The sequence below is a fragment of the Bactrocera neohumeralis genome, chromosome 2 (genome assembly GCF_024586455.1).
Source record: "Bactrocera neohumeralis isolate Rockhampton chromosome 2, APGP_CSIRO_Bneo_wtdbg2-racon-allhic-juicebox.fasta_v2, whole genome shotgun sequence".
NCBI lineage: Eukaryota > Metazoa > Arthropoda > Insecta > Diptera > Tephritidae > Bactrocera > Bactrocera neohumeralis.
The window spans coordinates 12,446,036-12,463,545 of NC_065919.1; the positions used below are offsets into that span (position 1 = coordinate 12,446,036).

A 17,510-nucleotide genomic window follows, 5' to 3' on the forward strand; every position below is an offset into this window, starting at 1 on the left:
TAATTGCGCGTTCTAACGGCAGAAATGTGCAAATCAGCTGTGGCAGGCGGCAGACCTTTCACCAAACGCACACCCAAAGCACCAAAATCGAATGTCATTGAATATCCTTGACTTATCAAATGGGCTGTGGGTTAAGATGTTGCCAGCTCGCTGATGCTTTAATGACTTTTCTGGTCAGGCCAATTCAATAAATTTCAAGTTTCGTTGGCAGGCACGAGCACCTGTTTGTACTTCAATTTAATCTTCCAGAAAAATTTGGCAAATGTGCGTAATTTATGCGTTTATGCACATACAAAAATATGTATATATGTATATATGTATTGAAGCCCGTTAAGTGAACCTATAATTCGCGCCAAAATGACACAAAGCGACAGTTCGGTAGTTCATCAATTTCGCCTTTACTTAGTTTTTATATTTATACCCTAAACAGCGTATATTGAGTTTGCCAAGAAGTTTAAAAAACCCAGAAAGCAACGTCGGAGATGCTCTAAAATATATATGCATATAAGTGTTTGTACTTGTATATATAAATTATCCGCATGATTAGATAAGTCAATTTAGCCATTTCCCTATTTACGCGAACTAGTCCCCCAATTTTTGAGATAACGATCTATAACTTTGCACTAGTTCTTTTCTCTCGAGAAGGCTGCCTATTTGTCGGAACAGCTGATAACGAACCACTATAGCATATAGCTGTCATATAAACTGAGCGAACAAATTCAAGTTCTTGTATGAAAACCTTTTTTATTTGAAAAGATATCTTCACGAAATTTGGCGTGAATTATTAATTAAGACAGTAATGCAATCTTTGCAAAAATTGTCCAGATCGGACCACTATAGCATATAGCTGCCATATAAACTTAACGATCCGAATCAAGTTGTTGTATGAAAAACTTTTTTATCGAACAAGATAACTTCATGAAATTTCACATATAATATTGGACATGACAATGCCATAATCTGCAAAGAAATAAATCAGATCGGAGCACTATATCATATGGCTGTCATACAAACTGAACGATCGAAATCAAGTTGTTCTATGCAAAACTTTTTCATTTGACGAGATATCTTTACGAAATTCAACATGGATTATTCTCCAAAGTAACGGTATAATATCCAAACAAATTGTTAAAATCGGATCACTATAGCATATAGCTGCTATACAAACTGAACGATCAAAACATTTTTTTTTTCATTTGTGAAGGGTATTTTAGCTTCAGTGCAACCGAAGCAAAATTTTTTTCTTGTTGTTTTATGTATTTGCAAGTATCCATGTATGTGTTTGTATGTATATTTGACATTTTTCGCAAACCCATATTGTTGCATGAGTTGTAGCCATTCGTTGATTTATGTGCGAGTAATTTATTTTTAAATTGACAAATGCCGGCAGTGGTTGTTGCTACTGTTGTTTTGAAGTGTATTTATGCATTTACGTGTGTGCGGGGCAAGTTGTCACCTAAGGTCATTGGCACCAATGCGCGCTCACTAAATGAATTGAAATGCGATACAAAGCGACAAAGACACGCACAAATGTTGGAACAAAAAAAAAATTTAAAAAACACAACAACAATTAAAAGTAAAGCAAAAACAAAAGCAATTTAATAAATTACAAAGCGAACAGCTTAAGACACAGAAACATTGTCAATTGAAATGCTTTAATACTCAAGTGGCTATTTGTGGCACACACACAAATTTACATAAAAACACACACATATGCATAGATATATGAAAAAAGTGTATGAATGCACGCACATACATATATAAAAAGTAGACACAAAAATACATTAAAAGTTACATATGTACATACATACGTGTTATTTGTTAGTTGTTGTTTTTGTTGCATTTATTACACCACTTGTAGGCTGCACTTTTGGCGACACTTTGCTGTTGCTCGAGTGTTGGCTAAAACAAAAAACGAAAACTTTGCCGGTTTTATGCGGCAAACGTGCGCCGGCGCGTCGCCAAAACGCACCACACGAACCAAACTTACAAAAACAAAAAACAATTTTTTATTTTGAAAGAAGACATAGCGAAACCACTACTTCACATTTAGCGGCTTATAAACGAGAAAAAACGCCAAAAATGATTTACTGTTAAAGCAATATGCCCAAAAGTCGAACAGCTAAGTAGCCGCCAGCACACATACAAGCACATAAGTGGTCATGTAATTGCGCTTTAGTGTAACACTAAAGCTCAAGTGACCGAAACTTCCACCACAAGCACTTAGAACCTGCCGTGCTCGTAAATTATGAGGCACACTGCGCCCCCAAACAGCAGCACTTGATGTCCTTTATTTTTATATAGCAGTGACACGAATTAATCAAAATGCACTTTAAGTTTGTATTTATCGCTTTTTTATTGGCTTGCCAGCAATTGAATTTCAATTACCGCCCCAAAACCAAGCGTGCGAGTGTAAATTAGGCACGACAGGAGTAGCAGGAAGCAAAGCCAAGGCAAAGCAAGGAGCGTGCGTGTGTGCCACCCAAAAGCGCCTGTAGCTCATGACTGCTCTTTCAAGCGGCTACAAATTGATTTTTTCTTGTTGTTGTTGCCCATAAGCGGCGACAATTTAATTAACATGTTGCCAGCGCTCACGCAATCGTCAAAGGCCACTTGAATTAAATGGTTTCCTTATATTTTTTACGAGTTTCGTGGCATTTTTCACGCTCTTCGGTTGCGTGGTTTATCAATTTCATTTAATATTTTTTACTTCTTCGTGCTGGTAAATGGCTTTTAAAGTGTGTATTTTAATTTAATAAATTGCTGTTGTTAAGTTTATTATGCTTTTAGGTGGCAACTATAAAGCGTGAATTAAATGGATCTTAAGTAGAAAATTATTGGGGTGACGCTGCTTGTTGGGGTATAAAATTCCAAAAAAGTAACGGGTGTTAGGCAGCATACAATTGAGCTTTACTGTGTTTATTGGAGAATAAAAGTATATATTTTGTCAACTGACGGAGCACATGCAGAGGTTGAAGGAACAGTAATTTTATTTTGGATAAAGAAAGAGCAAAAAATATTTTTTTTTTCAACTAAAGGAGGACTTGCAGAGGTTAGAGAAACAATAATTCAATCTTAGAGACAACAAAGAGCGGAAAAATCTATACCAGAAACCCAAATTAATATCAAATAACCAAAGTATCAGACTTCTATAGCGTTATAATGAAACCAGACGACTTATAACGAATGAGAAAAACAGCTGATTGCCGTTAGAAGTTGCGATCTGTACGAAGGTCTCAATTTACCGTTGTTTTTATATTGCGAAAATGCTTCCTGAACCCCACAGCTTCAGAGTTTATCTCTAGAAAACTCATTTCGAAAGAAACAATACCGAAAAATTGTATATTAGCTCTCGAAGCGAAGCAAACGGGTCTGGTAGAGAACGAAGCCAAGACGAAATATCTCCTGGCAGCATAACAGCCATCGCACTAGCGACTATGCTCCCACGCCACTGTTGACGTCACAACTCAAAGTCGTAGATAATTTCGTCTATCGTGGAACCTGCATTAGCACCAAAAAACAACGTCAGTCTCAAAATCCAATGCAGAATAACTCTTGCCAACAGGTACTACTTCGGACTGCGTAGGCAATTGAGAAGTAAAATTCTCTGTCGACGAACAAAGACAAAACTATACAAGTCATTGGAGGGAAAGGCTCTGCGGAAAATTTATGCTCCTTTGCGCATTGGCAATGACGAATACCGCAGTCGATGGAACGATTAGCTGATGAGTTATACGACGGCATTGACATAGTTTAGCAAATTAAAAGACAGCGCCTACGCTGGCTAGGTCATGTCGTCCGAATGGATGCAAACACTCAAGCTCTGAAGTATTTCGTAGAAACTTCGTCTATCTTGGAACCTGCATTAGCACCATTAAAAAAAAAACTTTTAATCAGAAATATAATTTCAAAAGTCAACGAAATTGAAAGTATGGATATTTATTTTTTACTAAAAAAAATTAATAACTTTTAATCAGAAAGGATTCAAAGTAATTAATTTCGCTGTTCGAATCTCGCATTGTTCTACTATTTCTGCGCAGAAGAACCACATAAAACTAAAAAACTCAAATTAGCCTTGATTTCCGCTTCCAACGACTTTCCCTTACTAAAATCTGCCGAAATATATAATTTTAAAGTGCACTGTTCAGTTCTGACAGAAAAATCCTTTCACTAATTTCTGACATTTCTCGGTCAAACGAAGAGTGCCACGCCTTTACTGAATGAGATAGAACGCCCACATTGCAAAGTAAAGGAAAGGAGCCAAACAGCTGACCGAAAGAACGTTAACAACATATGATGAAAAGCATATGTGCGCATGTGTGCCGTTATTTGCACTTGTCATGTGCGTGCGTGTGTGTGTGTGAAGCGATAACCTTAAATTATCAAATTAGACCAAGCACAGGCTCAAGGGTCAATTTGACATAAAGTAATCAAAGCCAACGCAGCAGCCACATGCAACATGCGCTTGTTGCCAGCTGCCAGCTCAGCGCCTGCAAGACACACACACATGTACATAAATAAGTTAGGCATGCATGAGTATGCGCCGCGGACTGCAAAACCAGAGGCAGCAAGCATGAAAACAAACAAAAAAAATCACAAAAAAATAAAAACCAACAAACAGTTAAGTATATATACTTATGTAAGTATGTATACATAAGTACACTGTTGGCTCCGGCAGCCGCCTAATTATAATGGCTGCACAAATTTCCTCGTTTTGTACGCATTTAATTATAGTAATCGCTTGGAAATTGCCCAAAAATCGAGACAAATGAAATTGCGGAACAAACGCACAGCAGCCAGCAGTCAGCAGCCAGCAACGTGTAGCAAGCATGCCACAGCAATAACAACACACTTGCTACAAGAAATGCTTAAATGAATTGCACGCTTTGTCTACCTTCACTTACTGACCAACATTTTACGAACTGCGAAATGCGCTGGGAGGGGCGGCAAACACACACTCGACACACACACACACATGTATGGCTGTGTGGCAAATGGAAGGTGGCACCGGCCTGCTGACTAGCCGGTCGGGCAATCAGCTGTGGGCAGTCGGTCAATTGTGCATTCAAGTATTGTCGAAATGAATGAGTGACTGAGTCGCTGCACAAATCATTGAGTGACTGGGCTGAGCAACGCGCCGCCGTCACCGCCTAATGAATAACCGAACTTTGTGCAGCGAAAACAGTGACACAGTCACATGCAATACCAGCAATACTTTGTATAATCTGTGCTGCTGTGCATACATCCATACATACATACATATGTGCATGCACACAAATGTGGGGAGGTAGCTGCTGGCACTTGTGCATGCACGACTGGGTGAGCAACAAGTGCTAAACCTGTTTAACCTAAATTCCAGAAAATTTGTATCGAGAAAATTAAGGAAAAAAAGCAACAAAAGTGAGCCAAAAAGTATCGAAAACCCGAAAGTAAAACTAATTTAAATGAAGTCAGGTCGTGGTGGCGGCGCGCCAAAGCAAAGCGTGAATCGCACGATAATGAAATCGGAGCTGCAGTCGCGCGGAAACTGGAAAAAAACAAAAATGCGAAAATAAAAATAATTAAAATCAAAATAAAAATACAGTAAATTTATGTAAAGGCACACAAAATTAAATATCAAAAAAAAAAACTAAAATAAAATTATAATAAATGTAAATAATTGAAAACATAAAATTATAGTATAAAGTAAAGAAGGTAAAAAACAAAAATATGTAAGGAATCAGAAGAAAATAAAAAATATACACTCTCGCTTATGTGCAGTACAAGCGCTTTGAGTTTTCATTATTTGAATGTCGCTGTGTTGACTGAACACCTTTCCAAGCCAAACGTGGCGCTTCATTGAGCGCGTGTTTGCTTAAATGCACCTAAATAGTTGTTTAAAAGTGTTAGAAATATGTGAACTGATAAAATGTTGCAAACAATTACAATCTTCGATACGTATAAATAAATATTGAATTAACAAAAACTTTGTAAAAAAATTAATTAAAAGGCAAAAAGAAATTATAAATTATAAAATTATTATATAAAAGAGAGAAGTTTAACATTTTTTTTTTTAATATTTAAAGCGAGAATTTATTGAAACTTTTATATAAAATAAATAAAAAAGGCTGCAAATTTATAAAAAAAAATTTTTTTTTTTATTTATTTATAAAAGCTTATACAATGTTAATAACATATGTACAACCTAAAACATGCAGCACTAACTTCAGAGGCTATCGGCTGCATATAAAAAATTTATAATTATAAGAATTAAAGAAATAAGAAATAATTTTTTAAGTGAAGTCAATTATCAGCAAATTAAAAATAATAATTTATTTGTGACTAAAACCAAAAATAATAATCAAATAAACAAATAAAGTTAGAAAATTTAGAGAAATTTTATTAAATAATATATGAAAAGTAAAAATATATATTTACAAGAAAAAAAATAATACAAAATAAAAAACAAATTAAATAAATTTCAAAAAACACAATAAAATAACATTATAACATAGTTTAATGTATTTAAACAAAATTTTAATTAAAAAAATTTCAAAAGAAATTTCAAAAACTTACTTTTTTTCTACAGAAACCTTTATATTTTCTTATATTCATTTTACTTATACAAAAAAATAAAAAACTATGACTGACAAATTAAAAATATTAATTTATTCACCAAAGCATTCCTTTTGTTTGGAATCCACAAACAAAATTTAAAAATTTAGTGAAATTTAATTGAGTATTACGTATATAAAAATATATTTATAAGAAGCTAAATTACATAAAAACAACTTGAAAAGAAATTTCAAAAAATTTTAAAATTTATTTTAATAACAAAAAAAAATTGTTAAATTTATTTAAAGTCCACTAACAAATCTAGAAAATTAGAGAAATTCAACTAAGTAATATGTGTATATAAATATATTTAAAAGAAGAAAAATTTAAAACCAATTTTCAAAAAATAACAAAAATTTTAATAAAAAAATAGTTTAATGTATTTAAATAAAATTAAAAAAATTAAGTCAAAAAATTTTTCTAAAAATTATTAATAATTTTCTAAGAATATTTTATTTTCCACTGAAACGTTTCTATTTTCTTCTATTATTTTTATATAAAAAATTTATGAACAAATTTAAAAAATTTCAGAAGTTTACTTTAATACTAAAAAAGTTGTTTTATGAATTTAAATAAATAGTTAATTGAAAAAAACAATAAAAAAAGAAAAAAAATTTCACAAACAATTTTTTTCTACTGAAACTTTTTAATTTTCTTCTCTAATTCTTATATAAAAAATTTATAAACAAATTTATAAAAAAGAAAATACCTTCCAAAATGTAATTTTTGTCTACCGAAATTTTTATATTTTCTTCTTTTCTCTTTATGTAATAAAAATTATAAACAAATTTCGAGAAATTCTAAAATTTTATTTTAATACAAAAATACTCAAACAAAAAATTAAAAAAAAAATCTGAAAAATATATATTTTTTAAACTGAAACTTCCCTATTTGCTTCTATTATATTTATATAAAAAAATTTTTAATTATTTTTATTTCAAAATATATCAAAAGTTTATTTTAATACTAAAAAAATTTTTTAATGTATTTACAAAATATTTGTATTAAAAAAAAAACAAAAACTTTCCAAAACATAATTTATTTACTAAAATTTTTCTATCTATTTACAAAAAAAATTGTTTTCTACTAGAACTTTTCTATTTTCTGACATTCAATTGATTTTTAATTAAAATTAAAAAGAATTAGTTAATTTTTTGTTTCCATTTTAAATTATACATATATTTATAAAGCTTTGTTAGAATTTATGATATTTAATACATTTAATTCTTAAACAATATTTTTCAATTATTTATGTATACTATGTACTATATATATGTACATATGTATGTATATTAGGGTGATTCAAAAAAAATTTATTTTTTCAATATGTACTCGCAAAATGCTCTAAAATATGGTCTCTTATGATTTTTTTGTAAACCCAACCGTTTAAAAGATATTAACGGTTGAAATTTGACTATTTTTGGAAAAAAATTTTATTTCTTATAAATTTTATAACTCAATGAAAAAAAATTATTATGAATGAAATTTTTTTTTTGAATCACCCTAATGTATATGTATCTATTTTTTTTAATTGTGCTTCGCTCAGCATTTTCTGCATTATATTTTTTTGTTAATTTGTTTTTTTTTTTTAAATGGATTTAATTTTTGTTTGAAAGTAATTTTATTATTATTAATTATGTTATGCTATGAGTTCCCGTTTTAAAAATATACTGCTTTGATTTCTTAATCTTCAATTTTTTAATTCCTCTACACATCCGTTATTACAACGTTTTCTATAGCGTTTTTTGGAGCATGTTGCTACAAAGTTTAATAGTTTTTGATATTTTTTCTTGTCGTTAGCATGCGCACGCCCTTTGCCCATCACAGGCTAATTGCGAGCACCACCTAAAGTCGACCTTCTCACCGTTAACCACTCTTTCACCTTACAAAACAGTTTATATTAGCATTTGGTCGCTGTGTCGACGCTGCTTAATTTCCAGCGCACACAAATCGCTTGAAAATTTCTCATTTTCCTATATCCATTTGTTCATATTTCTGTATGTATGTGTTTGTGTGTGTGCAGCAGCAGTAAAGTGTAACTTGGTTGGACCTTTTTTCTACAATGACATGCATTTATTTGACAAAAATTACTGTTTTGTTGTTGCTATTGTTATGTGCTGATTTGGACCAATTAACATATGCACACATAACCTAAAAAAGTCCAACAGTGGAGCTGCGAAGAGCCCAAATTATATGCATACTCGTGTCTCTATATTTCCACAAAGTAACAAACTACCAAGTAGTAACAGCAACAACAATTGGGAGTTAACAATAAAGTTTGTAGCAGCAGCAGCCCTTGTTTGTTCGCCTATTTGATTTGGAAATGTGATATTTTTTCCAAAAAAAAACTAAAAATTCACGGATTATGCAATGCAGTTATACATACATATATTTATGTATGCGTATGCTGATATGTAGCTTATTGTTGTTGATGCTTTCATTTAATTTTGTTACACTTTAGTGCATTGCCGCCCTGTCATGTGCTAAATGTTGCATAGTAGCCAAGTATGTATGTACATATGTATATATGAATGAATGTCCATGAGTGTGTATATATGTAAGTTTGTTTGTGAGTGTGCCTATATGTATGAATGCATGCGATTACGTACGAACACAAGTTTTTAAAGATATTTTTATACGTTGCTCCCATATTCATTGTAAATTTGTTTCAGGTTTTACTTTTCCAACCCGCCTGCCACTTATAATTGACAGCGCCTGTCAGCCGCTTTCAAATTATTAATTTATTTTAATTGAATATTTAAAACTTTTTATTGTCTTCACTAATTAGATGCGCCCACTGATTTCCAAAAATAGTAAAAATAAATGAATAAATGCAAAAGGCTTGCATTCAGCGTACGAAATAGGCTGGAAAATACAAAAACGACTCACTAGTGATTAGTGACTAGCCAATCTAGTTGCAGTCAGATGTGTAAGTATGTTCATACATTTTTATCACCAGTCATTGTATAAAAAATTAGAAATAAAAAAAAATTATGCATAGATCTGGTTCAAAACTTGCTGACAAAAAACACTTTTACGAATTTATGTGAAGCACAAACAGGTCAAAAACAGTTTCAACAATTAAATTAATGTCTACACACAAACATACATATGTGTGCGTAGTTGTCTGTGTATGTGTGTGTATATAGCGATGCATGCTTATTGTATTTTTTTAAATTAGACTACAAATCAAATTGTTTGGAATAATTGCCAAGCACTAAAATTTTGAATGCCACAACTTGTTCACTGTTCAGTAGCTTGAAATGTGCAATTAATTAACAATGCGGTGTTTTCTTTTATTTTTATTTTTGTAAAATTTTCATGTTTTTCTTTTATTTTTTTTTTTTGAAAAATTTCAATTTTTTCTTTTATGTTTTGTTTTTTGTTTTATTTTGGAAATTTTAATTTTTTTCTTTTATGTTTTGTTTTTTGTTTGGAAATTTTAATTTTTTTCTTTTATATTTTCTTTTGTAAAATTTTAATTTTTTCTTTTAATTTTTTTTTTAATTTTTTATTTTAATTTTTTATTTTTTTAAGGTTTTTAGTTTTGTAAAAGTTTCATTTTTTCCTTATTTTTTTGTATATTTTTAAATTTTTTCTTGTTTTTTTTTGGGTAAAATTTTAATATTTTTCTTTTATTTTTTTAGAATTTTTATTTTTTCTTATATTTTTTGTTACGTTTTTATTCGTTTTCTTTATAAAAAATATATGGTAAGGCAGAAGAAGCGTAATATTTTACGAAATTAAGTAACTTCTTTCACATGTGGGCGTTTAGTCGATGAAAAATATGTTATATAACAAAATATTCAATGTCGTCACCTAAAATGCAAAATAACGTAACATCACTTTTCAAAAGTTAACAGACGAAGGAAAAACGTTAGAATTCAATACACTAATATTAGAAAAAAAATTGGTTTTTGGTTATAAATTGGTTATATATTGGATATCCCCTCATATTGAAAGAAAATTTGAGTTTTGGTTATAAAATGGTTATATATTGGTTATAATATCTGACAGCGATTTTCGTTTTTTTTTTATGAAACGCTGTTTTGCATTTTAATTAACGATATTAAAGGATATCCACTTGCAAGTTAGAAAAAAAATGGTCTTTTTCTGATTTTTTTTTCAACATTTTCAAACGAATGCCATTACTTTAATGATAATTCCTAAGATTTCCAGAAGAAATATTTATTTAAAAAAACCTTAAATTAACACTTTCAAAGCGATTAATTATTTTAGAAGAAATCCAAATAATTTTTTTCTTTTTTTTATTTATTTTTTGCTTAAACATACAATATTTTCCAAAAAATTAATTTTATAAAATTTTTAAACTTTTTTTTTTGCTAAAAATTTTAGTATTTTCCAAAAAACAAATTATAAAAAATTTTTAAACAAATTTTTTCCAAACAAAAAATTCCCAATTTTTACATTTTTGTTTTTTTTTGTTACAAATTTTAATATTTTCCCAAAAATCTTGCGAACTTTTTACCTATCCAACGATTTGCACGCAATATAAAATTAACTGGTCGATTATCTTCAATGATTTAACACTATATTGTTTCTATATAGAGTTTCTTATTTCAGAATAAGAGTTTTTTTTTGTAATTGTTGCCTCTGTTATTTTTTCAGATTTTTTTTTCTTCAAGTAAAAGCGAAAATAAATAAATATTTCTAATATTCATCTTATATGTACTACTCAGCAGAGCACTGCAATTGACATTCCACTTGGGAGAAGAGCGCACGCGTTGAACGAAATTTTTTCGGTCATTTTTACACCTTACAGTATTGACGTTTTTGTAAGGATTCCTAACTTATTTCAAAATAAAATATAGCCTTTGTTCACCGGAGAGTGTGTAGCTTCTCAACGGGGAAAGAATTTTTCAAATCCGTCAAGTAGTTTCGGAGCCTCTCCAATTCACTCGATAAAACATAAAACTAATTTTATACTTTACCACAATTTCTGTAACAACCAAGCAAACACTTCTAGACACCCACATATACATATATCTATGTATTTAGGTACTCTTAACCATATGCTCGTGTCTTTATTATAAATGCAAATGCATCACTGCATAAATTCTTGCCTATTTCACAAATGAGCAACTGTCTAATTATCTAAGTATGAAGTGTCACATATTTCTTGCGCTGAAATGACAACCGAGATCTGTAAGGCCTACTAAAAGCCACAAAGGAACAGATAAAAAGTAGAAGCAACCTGTCTTTGCTTCGGCATATGTGTGAGGAATTTACGCACTTCATTTTGAAAAGGCAAGTGTGGCACATAAGCATGCAAGCAATTAAATTTTTGTACACCAAACTGGGGGCTACACAATACGACAACGAGAAAAATATGAAAATAAAACAAATATAAAATATAGGTGAAGAACATATATGAAAAGATGAAACCGTTAGTTTGAATATTGAACGCAATGAATTTACTCAGCTTCAATAAAATTTTGTACGGACTCTAAGGGTGTCCACTCGCGGACACCCCAAGCAAAAATCACTATCCAAAGTGAAGTCGGGTTTCCAAAGATCTTTTCCAAACAAAGACCAAGAGAATCTTGCTTTTTCATTCATTTTATATGCCTACAAATATACATGCAATAATAGAATAAACCATGAATGTAAAGAAGGTAATGGAGGGCGGGAATACAAATCGCTTCAAAGACCTTCTCCTCTTACTCAAGGTTCAACGTTCCACTTCTATTCTTAGATTAATGTATTTCAACTAAGATTAATGTATTTCAGCTAAGTGGAGCAATCACAGAATTACTATATAATACAAATAAAAATAAAATTAATTAAATAATCGCCAAATAGCAAAGCACAGTGACTCTCGAAAATATACGTGAAAGGTAAAAAACTGACGGAAATCGACAACGCAACGGAAATATCACAAAAAGGCGAAAAAACTTAAAAAACAAAAATACCAACAACCACTATAAAAACAATCGCGCACAACGAACTTTTTCAAGTGAAGCGCGCAACATTATATGCGAACGCAAATGTAGTATGTATGCGCCCGCCACCTAGCGCGCATACAATATATATGTATGCATGAATTACCACAAAATGTAAATGTATGCAAGCGCGCTGAGATGCTGTCGCTGCCGTCGTCAATTGTCGCGATGAGGTTAGCAAGGTGTTCAGAGCAGCAGACAACGGCATAGATACCACAACTTGCAGCGCACAGCAGCAAACAGCATTTAGAGCGGCGATAAGGGGCTGTACCAATAGGCGAGCGATGCTATTGCGCGGACATCGAAGGGAAATTCGTTGGCAGCCGGTACAGACGGGAAGTGGCGTGAAGCGCGCGTCGGACAGTTGTCGCTAAATGGCGCAAAGTAGAGCGATGCCACTGACAGAGTGACTGCATGCCAGTGGCGAGTGTAAATGAAGCCAGAGGGCTACGCTGGGGGCCAGCAGGGCACAACGCGGCAGGCAATGGACATCAACTAAAAACCAAAACTGCCAACAGACGGCAAACCGCAAAAAGAACCAAACTGAAGATGAGTGTAAAACAACAAGTTGAGTAGCGCGCGATATGTTGTTGCGCGCGAGCATTAGAGTTGCATAGCACGGTGGGCCGCGTAGCATTGTCACCAACGGTGCGTACTCAGAGTTAAAGCGCTGCATTGTTGCCAAACGTGAGTATGCCAGTATGGCGGCGTACATGCTCAGAGCGCGCGCTTATATAGATGCAGTTGCATGTATGTGCGCGCGTGTGTGTATTTGCGTGCTTATGCATGTGCGGTTGCAATTCCTGGCATCGCGTAAAGTGCGTGACTTTTAATTAGACTGCAATAAATGCGAAATGAAGTGGCAACAACTAAACAAATATCTATGTGCTTGCCTGTGTCGGCGTGCTGGCCGTGTGTTGGCCACGTTGTAGATAAGCGCGCATATGTTTCCGTGCGCGCGCGCCTATGTGTGACTACACATTTGCGTACTTGCATGATTGCGCTGCCCGCCAGCGATGCAAATCGATCAATTGACAGCGTGCGCGATAGCTTTGAGACCGCTTTTTTTCGTTTTCGCTTGCTATAAAAAATTTGTTTTGTCGAAAATTATCTCGCGTTTACTCATTTTTTGTTTTGCCATTTGCGCGACACTTTCGCTTTCATTTAATTACCTACGAATTTGTGGGGTGTTTGCACGCAATTCAGACAGCATTTGTGAGCGCACTTGCGCATACATATGTATTCACATATTTATAGGCGTATAAGCTTGCTAGCAGACACATATGTTTGTGATGCTGTGCGCCGCGTTTAGGGGGGCGTTTGGGGGTATGCCAAAAAACTAAAATAGTTAAAACAATTTTAAGTGAATTTATTTTCGTCTAGCGCGTCGCAGCAACAAAAGCAAATCGTCGAAAACTTTATCGACGCAAAGCCAACAACAACAATTTTGAGACAACTGCATTTACACACACACAAACAAATATGTAGAAATATAAGTAAAAAAGCGAAAACATTTAGTTGTTGCTAAATACCTTTGCCTGACGTCGCTGTGAGCTTATTGTGCATATGTATGTATGGGTGCGTGCGCACACACACAGACGCGTGCGAAGATGAAAAAAGATGCTGTGCTACACACACATACATGCGCGCATATTTTTATTGCTCTTGGTGGGCTACCGATTCGTCGCGTCCGCTTCGTTGGCTATCTGGCGACAACTCACTTAAATTTGAAGTTAAAACGAAAAATGTTCACATGCACACACACATACAAACGCATGCATAGGAAAATACATAAATTGCGTATATTAAAGCTGTGAAAAGCTAAAAGCGCCAAATGACACAGAGAGTTGACAAAAGGCAGACACGTATTTTTAAGGCACTCACACACACATACATACATACATACACACAAACGCACACATGCACGCATATTAGGCACTGAAACAATACAAAAATAATTTCACACAAAACTGTAAAGTTTTCTTTGTGGGCCTAGGCCTAAGTTAGGTAATCGGATGCACACACATACATACATACATACATAGGCATACGATAAATATAGTTGTTGCTTAAAAGTTTAATTGATGGCGAAGAAGTATACAAATTTGGCATACGTCATTAATTTGTCCGTTGAGTTGTTAAACGGACATTGCCAGCAAAAACAACAAGAACAAACGAAGAAAAAGAAAATAAACAACAAATAATAATAATTAAAAAAAAATTTGTTATAAATAAATTGGTGTAAAATTATTATAAAAAATTAATAAATAATTAATAAAAAAATTATATAAATTTTGTTATAAATATTCTGAAATTTTTTAAATTATATTATAATTGAAAAAAATCATATTTGAAGTAAAATTTTCCTTAAAAACGTTATGCTAGATTTATAATTATACTTAAAAATAGTTTCCTTTAATTTTTAATTATATAAGTAGGATGAGAAAAAATAATAAAAACAAATAACATTTTAAGGTAAACTTTTATAAAAATAAATTTAAAAAATTAAAAATAAAAAATAAAAAAAGTCAAAATTTTGAAAAATGTTATTAAATAAAATAAAAAAAATTACGACATACATATATGATAAACTTACAAAATAAAACAATATTAACAAAAATAACATTTTAACGAAAATTATTCTCAAAAATATTTTGTTAATTTTTTTTTATTAAATAATATCTAAATAAAAATATAACATTTTAAAAAAAATTATTACCAAAAATGAATTTTAAATATTAAAACAATCAAGTTTTAAAAAATTTGAAATGAAATAAAAATAAAAAATACTTTAAAAAATTAAAATAATGTAAAAAAAAAATATTTTAAGGAAAATTACTCTCAAAAATATTATGTGAATTTTTTACAATTATTCTAAAAACTATTATTTCACGTTTTTATTTAAGTAAAAAATATAAAAATCATATTTCATGAAAAATTATTATCAAAAACAGTAAAAAAAATTAGTACGGAAAAAAATTAAATTATTAAATAGTACATGTGGCGTCTAAATACATAATTTTGAATTATATAATTTTGAAAATATTTTAAAAATTAACTTTATTGCAATAAAAAATATATATTATAAAAATTTAATTTCAATAAATTATTTTTAAATTTTTAATTATTTGCTAAAATTATTAAGTAACGAAATAAATTAAAACGTATATAATTTTAAAATTATTTAATAAAAAATATAAAAACTGTTCATGATAAATAGTGAAAAAACATTTTACATGTCAAAAGAAAATTATAAACATAAAATGTATTTCAAGAAAAAAAATTCTAAAAAATATTGTATAAAATTAAAAATATTTTTTATTTATTATAAAAAAATAAAAACTTAAAGAATATTATATATTTAATAAACATAGTTCAAGCAAATGAATTCGCAAAAATATTAAATAAATTTTTTGAAAAATTATTATGAAAAAAATTTAAAAAATATTGTAAAAATTAAAAATATTTTTATTTAATAAAAAAATTTAAAGAATATTATATTTTGCTTAAACAAATGAATCCACAACAATATTAAATACAATTTTTTGAAAAATTATTACGAAAAAAAAATTAACAAAAAAAAATTAAGTAATGAAAAAATTTAAAAATTAAATTTTTTGAAGAATTGTAAAAAAAAAAAATAAAACAAAAAAGTTAAATAATGAAAAAAAAGAAAAATTTAAAATCATATACAATTAAGAGCAATATTTGAATTAATAAATGCATAATTTAAGCAATTAAATTTATAACTTCATATTTTTTAGAATTTCTCATTAAAATTAATTTTTTTTTAACTCCTTGTGACAAATCCGCACTGTCACTTTTACGTGAGAAAAACCACTCGTGCCAATTGCTCGACTTTTCTGTGGCCAACTCGCACTCACACACAAATAAACAGACAGACCGTGCGGAACGCTCATCAACCCAACGCACCTTCAAGGTGCTGAAGCGCGATTCTCCCGGGAAGTATTATTTTTACGATTTCCCTTAAATTGTCATGTGCTTTCTTTCTTCAATTAAAATAGTACACATGCAATATATACATACATACAGTACACAAATATATACATCTAAGTACTTAGTGTGGCTCCTAATGCGGCTGCACGCCCTTTCATGCGCCGCGAGCAATTGGAATATTTTACATACTTGAACAATTGCTTCCGCTTAAAAATGCCAGACATAACTAAATGGAAATATATATGTATATACCAAATTGTGTATCTATATAACGGTTGGAGCTGCATAGAGAAAATCCAATCCAAACAAACAGAGGCGCAGAATCATTGGTATTGAGACGGTTTGGACGGGATTTTCGAAATAGTCTTTGCACGACTAAGACTATTATATGGTATATCAAGAAAAAAATTAATTTATATGTATATATGTATATATAGTATATATATATATATATATTATATATTTAATATGTTTTCATATTGAAAAAATAAAACTACTAATTTTAAAAAATTTTCAACATTTTGATAGCTGACGAATTATACTTATATTTTTTAGATATTTGTTTAAAGTGAGTAGTCTAAGTTTTTAAATGTTTACAAATATTAAAATTTACTTAAAATTTTTCAAGAAAATATTAGTATTTATTTTTATTTTTTTCAAAAAATATATTAATATTTATTTTCAATTAATTTTGTTTTGTTTTTTTCAAATAATAATATTTTATTTATTTATTTATTTTTTTTTTAATAAAGGTACTAAGCTCAATTTTTTATTTAAATTTATTTTTAATTTTTTTTTAATTTACCATGCTTAGTTCATTGCTTTCCATTTGAAAAAAATAATTAAAAATTAAAATTTGTTTTTTATTTAGAGAACTCATAAACAAATACTATATATGTATATGCAACACCTTTTTCACTCACAACAACAAATGTTTTTTCTAAATATAAACCTTTGGTAATTACTGTAAGTATGCTGTATCTCTGCGCCAGGAAG

The 17,510-nt window shown here is 30.5% G+C and overlaps 1 protein-coding gene across 4 annotated transcripts in view; it reads right to left on the minus strand.

Annotated features, from left to right (window-relative positions):
* Window positions 1-17,510, minus strand: part of LOC126751812 (bromodomain-containing protein DDB_G0270170) — a 198,072-nt gene that overhangs the window by 164,203 nt on the left and 16,359 nt on the right. The window contains exon 1 of one of the 4 annotated variants that reach the window (XM_050462361.1): window positions 1,812-3,515. The exons of 2 other annotated variants lie outside the window; for them this stretch is intronic. The gene's annotated coding sequence lies outside the window, so the exon portion shown is untranslated. Of the gene's footprint in view, window positions 1-1,807; window positions 3,516-17,510 lie in introns of those variants that run through there. One more of the 4 variants, XM_050462362.1, reaches the window with a different exon arrangement.